We start from the raw sequence: 11,628 nt of genomic DNA on the forward strand, positions 1-11,628 counted from the left end.
GGGAGTGGCTCGACGTCGACCGACTGGCGAGATCTAGTGCGAGTGAACCGGCGAGCTTCATGGCTGAAGACGCGAGCAATCGGCGGGCGGCACTGAGCGGCTGAGGCTGGGCGGCGAGGGTTTTCACGAGGAGGGGTACGGTCACGTTTTCACGAAGGAGAAAGGTCCTTTTTGTTTTATAAAATAATAATAATAATAATAATAACAACAACAACGACACATTCTTTTCCTTATTCCACTTTATTTTATTACATCCTTTTCCTTCCCAAAATGGAATTAAATCCGGCTATTAATTTCCAAATTCAATAATTTTGAACGTCAATAATTAAATTCCCGCAATTACACTTAAGTCCAAAAATTCCAAAAAAAAAGCCCTCAATTAATAAAAAATACTGAAATTACATAAATAATAAAAATTCGGGGTGTTACATAACATGACCTGAATCTTGAGTGTGTTGTGAACTCCTGTCTATGAAAGTGGTCATTTGATTTGTATGGGTGAGAGTGACCAGATCGTCGATTCAATAAGTCTACTATTTTGAGGATTCGTCTAATTAGGGAGCTGGGAACACAGCTACACAAGAACGAATTCACTCATTCCCCAACGTCAGGGTAAGTAGATAAATTTCTCCCTTAAAGGCTGATTCCGGGGCTTGAACAATAAGACACCACACCTTCTCCTGACTTGAGAGGGGTTTGATCATAGTTGGACTATGATTTATTGTTCATTAGAGGGATCAGTGGTATGTAAAGAGTTAGATGTAACTACAGGAAAAAACAGTAATTTTAGCCCTGATATACTTACGAGCAATTTGTGAAGGGTCATTTTACTGTTGACGGGTTATATCCAATGGACATAGAAATATATCTATAATGCGAAGAGTGCAATTATCGGTCTTTAATGGAGTGTCCGATAGTTAACAGATAATGAATAATTTAATAATTTAATTAAAGGGGTTTAATTAATTATTCATATACTGTTAAAGCTTCAAGCTACAAGTCTATGAGATCCCCTTTGTAGCTCAACGAGAATTAATGATAATCAATTTTTGGATTAATTTGAATTGTTCAAACTAATTGAGGGAATTAATTATATGTGATATGATTAATTTTATCTAATAATATATGATATAATTACTATAATCTATCTGATACATTATAATCTAAAGTTTATTTGAGAGGAAATAAATATTTGAATATAATTCAAATATTAATTATATGAATTTGATTCATATAATTGAATTTAATATAAATGGGATTTATATTAAATTCCATTGGTGAGAGAATTTAAACTATAGGTTATATTGTATTTGATACAATATTAAACTATAGGTTATATGTTATATTTGATATACATATAGTTTAATATATATATTATATAATAAAGTGGTTATCATATAAATATATATATTAATGTTTTATTAAAATTATTTTTAACTAATTTGTTTTATTTTTAAATTAATTTTTGGAGGGAGTTGTAACTCCTTCCCATTTTTCTCTCTACAACGTACTAGAGTGGGACTAGTGCAAGGAGTTGTTATCCATCTTTTTCTTCCCTTGAGTTTGGTAGTACATAACACATAAAATTATTTTTGAGAAAACTTCTCAAGTTCTTTGTACTTCCCCTCTTCCTCTCTCAATCTTTTTTCTTCTCTTCTAAAGTTCTAAGAGTCCACAACTCCTTAGTAATTCTCAACCCATTAAACAATACATGAGGCATTTTTTGTGGTAATGACCATTTGACTCGAGTTTGTTTATGACAGATCCGGAGAAGGGAAGTTCATGAAGAAGGTTTCTTTAAGGGTATGTCTTCTCTCACGCTAATTCCTTTTTCATTTATGTTTGCATGGTGTAAATTTTTTATTATGCATAACACTTGTATTATATAATTTTTTATTTTGTGAAAATAAATTTTAGATCGGTTTCCACACTTCCACTCAATGACCTTCAAAGGTTCCTTCAATTGGTATCAAGGCACATTTTGACCCCTGATTTTTATTGTTCCAGATTTTAATTTTACAGAATTGGTGGGTAGAATTTTGTATATGTTCATGTGATGAATGCTTGTAAATGTCAATGGTTTACAATCATTGGATGTTTTCGGGATTGGATTTTTTTTTTTTTTTTTTTTTATAGATTTATCGCTTTCAATTTACAAATTTGTTTGAGGGCCCATATATTGGGCATTATTGTTTGCGATCAAGTCTGTAATTTAAAGTTTTAAGTTACTCTTGTTGTTCTTGGTGTCTTTCGTAGGGAAAAAAAAAAAGCAACACTATGATGAGGAAGATATCGTCCATTATTTGCTAAGAGATCGTGTGGTGTTTGCTAAGAGATCGCATAACACTTGCTAAGAGATTGCGTAGCAATTGCTAAGAGATCTCTCAGTATTTGCTAAGAGATAGTTGCTAAGAGATCGCTGCTAAGAGATAGCTGCTGAGAGATCATTGGTGGGCGGTTCGGTTCGTGTGGTTCAAGGCCCAGTTCACTTGTTTCGAACCAGTTAACTATTATTTTGTAATAGTTAGATTTTTTTAATTAATTAAATTAATATAAGTGTTATATTAATTTATTTAATTGTTAAGGTATCCAATCCCGATCCAATAATTATTTTTTAAAAAATTATGCATTTGATGTATAATTTATATTTATTATTATATGTCATACTGTATGTCATATAGTAAAAATCCCACCATAGGTTATGCATTTAATTTCATGCATCATTTATATTATAAGTGTTATAATATATATAGTTGCATGATTTAATTAATATAACATGCTCATGCATCATACAATATAAGTATTATACTATATGTTTGCATGCATTAATAACATTGTCATGCATAATTTATATTATAAATTATAATATATAGTTTTAAGTATGTATTGATTAATGTTGTTATTTATTTCATTACATTATTATATAATTGTTATATATAGTTAGTAATGAAATTGAATTGCATAAAACATGACATTACCTTAGGTAATTTATAATTGTTATAATTTACTAAGTATGTCAATGGATACAATGTATGGTCTTAATTTATTTCATTTGCTTATAGTTGTTATAACAAAATGAAATTAGAAATTAAAATCGACAAATTAGAATTGCATGCAAACCTTAGGTTAAATTCATTTTTTAAAATAGATCTAAGATCACATTTCTAATAAGATTAGAAATTTTTCGATTTTAATTTCTAATTTGAATCATATAGATCTAAGATCACATTTCTAATAAGATTAGAAATTTAGTTTAATCTTTTAATCGGTTTAATAGGATTAAATTATTTTTTTAATTAAAACATTAACATTGTAACAAATGTATCTATAAGGGACTTTTTGTCAAAGGCTAATTCTGTCTAGGCTGGGGTATTTAAGTTGACGGAAATGTAACACTCCTACCTGGGAATTTACCTAGAATGGTAAATTAGATAGATTTGTTACAAGCATGCAATGTTTGATTAAAGTTTATTAAAACGTTTAATAAACATTAATCAAAGTAGTTTAACTATCCAAAGTAATTGTTACTTTTGAGAAAATTAAACAAACACTTAATTAAAATTAGTAGCCAGATTTTCCTAAATTAATTAACCCTAGGTAAAACACTCAGTGGGAGAAAAATGGGGTATATGATACTTCATTTTTCCTCTTCACGTTTCTCCATAAATATTCGCACCGTGAGATTTATACTCGACCTCGAGGCACTTTGAGTGTCCTCCTACGGATTGTGTTTGTGTAGATCAATACCAAGGTGAGTGGAGAGAGTATTTATACTAAGTGGGAGTGGGACAAGTGTCAGCTGATCCCTCAATCTCTCTCATTATTTTGAAGTAAAGTTTTATGTTTGGTCTCGAGTCACCTTGAGTGTCCCCCTACAGATGACATTTTGCATGACGCTTTATTCAAACTCCAAAAATGGATAAGGGTTACTTTAGTTTTTGCCCCAATCGATTTTTCCCTACGGTTGGATCGTTGGGGCGGAACTCTAGAATCTAAAATGAGGGGTTACAATTACAAGAAATGATAAGCGAGTTTAACTATTTATAGACTGAATAATGGCGACTGATAGTTATAGTAACAAGGAGTTGTTTTGTCTATTGATTGAGATAGTCTCATTTCAGTGAAGGGGTACTTGATCACCATATGGTGACTTTTGTTCTGTCTCACTGAAGCATCATTGCAAAATAGATGTCACTTAGGATGCATTAGATTATTTTACTAAAATTGATTGATTTTTCAAATTGGGTTAATGTAAGATATACTAATATAAATAATTTGTATGATTTCAGCAATTTAATAATAACTTCTGCGACTTTAAATCTGCTTGCTAACGACAAACTAACGGGCAATAATTATACATCCTGGAAAAACATAATTAACATTATACTGATCATTGATGACCTCTGTTTTGTCCTAATGGAGGAATGTTCTTCTATTCCTGCTTCTATAGTTTGTAATTGTATTGTACAAACATCTTATTTATCTAGTAAAATATACGATGTTTTATTTGACATTTAGTTGCATTAATCCAAAAACTAATAAACTAACACCAAAGTTATCTTGTAGCTTAAACATGTATGTAGAGATATACGGGTGGGTCATGTTTAAGTGATAACCTAAATGATATGTAGTATATGGATAAGGTTGGATACCTTATCCTGGTGACACTACGAGTATAACCCGCTTTGTAGATGTTACAATTGTTGTAAATTGCTACAAATGATATGATCCTGATAATTTATGGGGAGATATGTGAGCGGAGGTATTCTATACAAAGGAGTTTGTACAAGACTGAACCACGAAATGACTAGTCTCATTGTATAACGCCGTTCATAATAGAGACTTACATTTTACAAGAATGACCATAGGTAACATGACCTGAATCCTGAGTGAGTTGTGAACTCTTGCCCATGAAAGCAGTCCTTTGATTTGTATGGTGAGAGTGGCTAGATCGTTGATTCAATAAGCCTACCATTTTAGGAATTCGTCTAATTTCGGAGCTGGACACACAACTACACAAGAAGGAATTCACTCCTTCCATAATGTTGGGGTAAATAGATAAATTACTCTCTTAAGGGTTGATTTCAAGGCTTAGACAATGTGGCACTGCACCCTCTCTTGGTCTAAGAAGGGTTTGGTCATAGTTGGACTATGATTTATTGTTCATTAGTTGGATCAATGGTACATAAGGAGTTAGATGTAACTATATGGGTAAAATAATAATTTTGGCCCAGTTATACTTATGAGCAATTTGTGAAGGGTCATCGTATTATTTACTGGTTATATCCAATGGACACAAAAATATATATGTAGTGCGAAAAGTGCAACTGTTGGTCTTTAGTGGAGTGTCCGACAGTTAACGAATGGTGAATAATTTAATTAAAGGAGTTTAATTAATTATTCACGTATTGTTGGAGCTTCAAGCTACAGGTCCATGAGGTCCCCTTTGTAGCTCAATGAGAATTAATAAGAATCAATTTTTGGATTAATTTGAATTATTCAAATTAATTGAGGGAATTAATTATATGTGATATAATTAATTTAATCTAATTATATATGATATAATTACTATTTGAGAGGAAATAAATATTCGAATATAATTCAAATATTAATTATATGAATTTCATATAACTAAATTTAATATAAATAAGACTTATATTAAATGTCATTGGTGAGAGAATTTAAACTGTAGGTTATATTGTATTGGATACAATATTAAATTATAGGTTATAGTTATGTTTGATATAACATATAGTTTAATATATATTTATATGATAAAGTGGTTATCATATAAATATGCATTAATGTATTATTTTTTAATTAATTTGATTTATTTTTACATTAATTTTGGGAGGGAGTTGTGATTCCCCCCCCCCCCCCCCCCCCCCCTCCTCCTCCTTTTTCTCTCTACAACGTACTTGAGTGGGACTGGTGGAAGAAGTTGTTATCTAATGCGTGGAAAATGGAGAGTAAATATGCATGCATCTTATGATATGTGTTGATCTCCATGCGTCAATGGTCATGCGTTGGACTAAGAAATATGCAAGATGCATTTACGAATATATGCGATGACCATGCGTTCTTGCCATAAGTTTTCTTGCTTTCTCGCCAAGTATAACAAGAACGCAAGTTTCTCGGGGTGATTCGAGGTCGAACTCAGGGACTTGTAACTAAATTTTTGTGAAGTAATATGTTTGTGGCGATGAATAAAAGAATAATGAAGTTAAAGAACTATGCGCTACTCCTACTCCTAACTAAACAGATTAAGCAATGGAAGTATGACTATGAGAATTGGTAGAGACGTGGCAACTGTTAATGCGTAATAAGATATATGGAAAAATAGATAAAATGGTGGAGGGGATAAATTCACCGCATCATTAAGCTTAATCGCAAGGGTAACCTTAGCTATTAAAGAATAGTTATGCGATCATGCTATACACAAATATACGCATGCGATGCATATGCGAAAACCATCGAGAGAACTTATTTCTAAGTTTCTATTCTTGCTTACGCGCACATAAGACAAGATGACCAAATACCACCATTCCTATTTCTAGGGCGCATGCGACGTGTAAATAGCAAATAAAACTTATGTCTAAGTTTCTATTTTTGCTTATGCAATCTAATCCGACTATTTCAAGCCTAGATTCTAATCCGACTCTCTCAATCCTAGATTCTATCTTTAGACTACTCTCTCGAGTACGTCCAAAGGGTGAATGATGCATACATAAGACAAGATGATCACATAAAGCATGGTTGCGTTGAACATAAGATTATTCCTCTTTCTAGGAACACTGCTTACTTTGCTTGGTGAGTTCCACTACTTACCCTCTCGGGCAGTTAGTCGCCGCTGATCAGCTCATAGACAAGCATTGCGACCACTCATAGACAAACATTGCTACAGCCTCACACTAAGCAAAGAAGATCAACTCACTATACTCGCACAACGCATACCTCTCGGTAGTTTGCTACATGCTTTATATGTCTATGCCACATGGTTAAGTATGCGACACTCTTGCAATCTTACTTAGTTCGTTGCACTGAAAGGAAGGGATGATAAAGAAAAAGTTAATGAAGATGGAGTCGAAGGAAATAAAGAGATGCATTGATTACAAAATGTATTAATGTCTTAAGCCACAATGTAATACAATATAGAGATAAGAAGAGAGGTGGAGGGCTAGATGTAAGCAATCTCTTGCTTCCATCAGATGTATGTCAAGGCTGTCGGTGGTGCCATGGATGGGTGGTGGAGTAGTCTCTCTCGAGATCTATCTTTGACAAAGCTTTGATTGTCACTTGGAATGGGTTGAAGGAATGAAGAACTCTCAAAGAATGTCTTCTTACGCTCTCACTTGTAGTTACCCCTAACTCCTCAAGTACCACTGATCTCTCTAATGAACAATTACTATACTCCAACTATAATTGAACCCCTTTCTAATCAGGAAAGGGTGTGGTGCCACATTATTGAAGTCCCTGAATTAGGTCTTAAGGGAGCAATTTCTCTACTTACCTTAACAATACGAAAGACGTAAATTCCTTTTTCTGTAGCTGCTTTCCAACTCCCCAATAAGACGAATCCCCCAAAATGGTAGGCATATTGAGTCAGCAAAACTGGTCACTCTCACCCATGCAAATCAAATGACCATCTTCATAGGCAGAAGTTTACAACTCATTCAGGATTCAGGTTAAGTCACTTATGGTCATCCTGATGAAATGTAAGCTATTCTAGCAATGGTGTTATAAAGAGAGACTATTCATTTCATGGTTTGGTCTTATATAAACTTTTTGTATAGGATACTTCCGCTCACATATCTCCACATGAATGATCAGGATCAGATCATTTGTAGCACTTTACAACACTTGTAACAACTACGAAGTGGATTGTATTCGTAGTGTCACTGGGATAAGGTACTCAACCTTATCCATCTACTACAGATTATTTAGGTTATTACTTAAACATGATCCACCTGTATGTCTCCACAACATGTTTAAGTTACATAAAATAATCTAGGATCTTAGTTTATTGGATATAGTAAATGCACATAAAATAAAAATTATTTTATTAATAACAATTTGTTACAGAGGCTTACAAACTACGAGAATATAAGAGATTTAGGACATCAATCCCAACAATCTCCCACTTGTCCTAAAGCTAAAGAAGTGAAGTGTACAATATAAGTGGGACATATTGTCTAGAGCAAGTGTACAACATCTCCCACTTGCTCTAGACAATATGTCACATATCTTGTAGACCCAGATTTTCTAGATGACCCTTGAACACTTTACCCGTGAGAGCCTTCGTAAATGGATCATCAACATTGTGCTATGAAGCAATCTTCATGACAATCACGTCACCTCATTTCACAATCTCTTGAGTCAAATGATATTTTCGCTTAATGTGTTTGCCTCTTTTATGACACCTAGGTTTCTTAGAATTTGTTGTAGCACCAATATTATCACAATAAAGTGTGATGGGCAAAGACATACTTCGAACAACTTCCAAATCAGTAAGGAACTTCTTTAGCCAAACAACCTCTTTAGTTGCTTCACACGAAGCTATGTATTCAGCTTCCATAGTAGAGTTAGTGGTGCATCCTTGCTTGATGCTTCGACAGACTATAGCTCCTCGTTCAGAGTAAACACTAGCCCTGATGTGGATTTCCTTGAATATCGATCAATCTAAAAGTTAGAGTTTGTGTATCTTGTAAGGATCAAATCCTTAACGCTATACAAAAGTATATAGTCTCTCGTTCTCAATAGATACTTGAGGATTGTTTTAACCGTTATCCAATGATCTAATCTTGGATTGGATTGTATCTACCGACAATCCTACTGCATAGCAAATGTTATGTATAGTACATAACATTGCATACATAAGGCTGTAAACAGCTTATGCATAGGGAACTCGTCTCATTTCTTCAATCTCTTGAGGAGTCTTAGGACATTGTTCCTTAGACATAACAATTCCATGCCTAAAAGGTAATAAACCTTCTTGGAATCGTGTATCAAATATCTGACAAGCATCTTGTCAATATACGATGCTTGAGATAAGGCTAGCGTTTTGTTCTTTCGATCCCTCATGATCTGGATCCCTAGAGCAAACTATACCTCACCTTACTATTTTATTTGGAACTGGGTGGCTAGCCATTTCTTTACATCTGTCAGAAATGTTGAGTTTTATGTTCTAAAACTCGTAGTTTGTAAACAATAAACTCATTCAATAAATCAATAAAATTGTTATTGAAGTTTGATTCAATAGAGTTATATTGAATATATGAATTGCTTATTTTGTTTTAGAAATAAATCCAATAAACTAAAAGATCCATGACTATTTCGTGAGTATTTGAACTTTGTACGGAGACATAATAGTGGATCAGGTTCGAGTAAATAGTCTAAATGATCTATAGTGTATGAATAAGGTTGGGTGCCTTATTCTGGTAACATTATCAGATGCGACCCACTTTGTAGTTGTTACAATTTGTTGTAAGGCGCTACAAACGAAGTGATCCTGATTTGTTCATGTATTGACATGAGGAGTGGGGGTGTCCTATACAATGAGTTTGTGTAATATTGGACCAAGAAATAAGTCACTCTTACTTCATATCGTTGTTTACTGTTTAAGACTGACTATTTCGCTTAGATGACCTAAGTAACTCGATCTTAATCCTGAGTTAACTATGAACTCCTGTTTATTCTGGATTATCCTTAGATCTGCATAGGTGAGGGTTGGCTCAACAGCACCGACTTAATAAACTTCCCATTTCAGAGGTAAGACCAGATAGATAGCTGAGGACATAAGGTGCAAGACGGAATTCACACCTATCCACCTGAGGGATAGGAGAAAGGTTGTTCTCTTAAGTGCTGAATCCGGGTCTTGAACAAATTGGCTTGAGAACATATGTTTTCATTGGCTTGAGAAGGATCCGGTTTAGTGATTGGATCACAAACCAATTGTTCATTAGAGGATCAGTGGAACTGAAGGAGCAAAACATAATTTCGGGGGTAAAACAACATTTGACCCAACCGTTATTACGAACAAATTGTGAAGGGTCGACTTACTGATTATGGTTAAATCAAGTAGACATAAATGTATCTACAATGAGGAGAATGCAACTATCAAGCTATAGTGGTGTGACTCGGTAGTTAACGAATATTGATTAATTCAGTCTAAAGAGTTTTAGCCAATTAATCTCAAATCGTTAGAGCTCATGGTCTGTAGGTTCATAAAGTCCCTCTACTATCTCGTAAAACATGAATACCTTGAACTAGTAAGCTGAATGAATTTGGAATGATATCAATTTGAAGTGTTCAAATTGAATTTAGGGTTTGAATTTGAATAGTTAAAATTCAAATTAAAGTTTGTATAGTTATATTCGATATAATTAATTAATGTTTAATTTATCGTTAAACAAAGTTGGAGAGTTTATAATATTTAAATATTAATTACATGAATAGGATTCATGTTTAAATATTAGGTGTGTGACTAATTTAATATTTGATATTAAATTATTATTTAATTAATTAAATATGTTTAATTAATTAAAATCAAATTAATTTTCATTTTTTATTCATTTTGAGAAATTGATTTTTTTTGAAATTTTGAATTTAATTAATTTTGAATTAGTTAAATAATTTTAGTTAATTTGGTATTAATTAAAACAAGAATTTAAAATGAAAATTATATTGATAGTGGAAAAATCCAATTTTTCCAAATTGGATGTGTTTTCACATTATACAAAAACCTAGCCACAACTTGTAAGTGAGAATTGAAGTGGCATTTGAAGAAACTCTTATCAAAAAGTACCTCTAAGTGGAAGCAAGATTGTTCCAAACTCATTGTGACAGAATTATCGCATCCACAATCAAACAGACAAAATATGCATTTACAACAAATTACAGGCATGCTTTGAAACTTTAAACAACAAGAGAATGAAATACGTACCAGTTGAAGACTTATTCGCCTCAAAACTCGTTCTCGCCCAAGGACTGCTCCTCTCGCTCTCGCTGAGAATGTCCAAGTTATCGTCCACCCAATCGTTTACCCACAAACGGCCTCCTCAAGAACACGACAGTAGGGAAGACACCACCACTTGGAACCCTCGGTATTCTCGGTGTGAGAATCCATGAGGTGTAGACACTGTTAGATTCGGTAGAGGGAAGGGAGAAGAGAACAATCGTACACCACGACCAAGCAAGTGGGAGAAGGCAGGTGCCTATCATACAGACGATGCTTGATTGTTTAGGTAGAGGTACACGATCGTTTAGTAAATGGGTCATGATCGTATAGACGATTGTTTAGTAAAACGCTTGGGCGTGTGATGATTTAGAAAGAGCTAGACGATCATTTAGAAAATCCTATGAGATCGTTTAGTAAACCACGCACGTGTATACGATTGTTTAGAAACTTTAAGCTATCGTGTAGGCTCTCGGTTTGCTATGTGATAGGCTGTATACACCATTCATGAGTGAATATCTGATCCTCTTGCAAAATGAAAATGATTTGTATTTTATCCTTCAGTTACGAGAACTAAATGCAACCTTCCACTATCATTCAGTTACGGAGAAAAAGTCGGGTAACAATTATCCTATAATTTTCAAAATTAAATAATAAATATAATCATATTATAT

At 33.4% G+C, this 11,628-nt stretch overlaps 1 long non-coding RNA gene across 1 annotated transcript; it reads left to right on the plus strand.

The window, feature by feature from the left end:
- The first annotated feature begins 29 nt into the window (after positions 1–29).
- On the plus strand, positions 30–2,616 carry LOC150036011 (uncharacterized). The gene is made up of 3 exons (XR_016529638.1): positions 30–164; positions 1,764–1,803; positions 2,257–2,616. It is a non-coding gene; the product is annotated as an uncharacterized LOC150036011 (long non-coding RNA).
- The last annotated feature ends 9,012 nt before the right edge of the window (positions 2,617–11,628 follow it).

The sequence above is a fragment of the Benincasa hispida genome, chromosome 5 (assembly GCF_027475165.1).
Source record: "Benincasa hispida cultivar pf3 chromosome 5, pf3_genome.v1.1, whole genome shotgun sequence".
Classification (NCBI taxonomy): domain Eukaryota; kingdom Viridiplantae; phylum Streptophyta; class Magnoliopsida; order Cucurbitales; family Cucurbitaceae; genus Benincasa; species Benincasa hispida.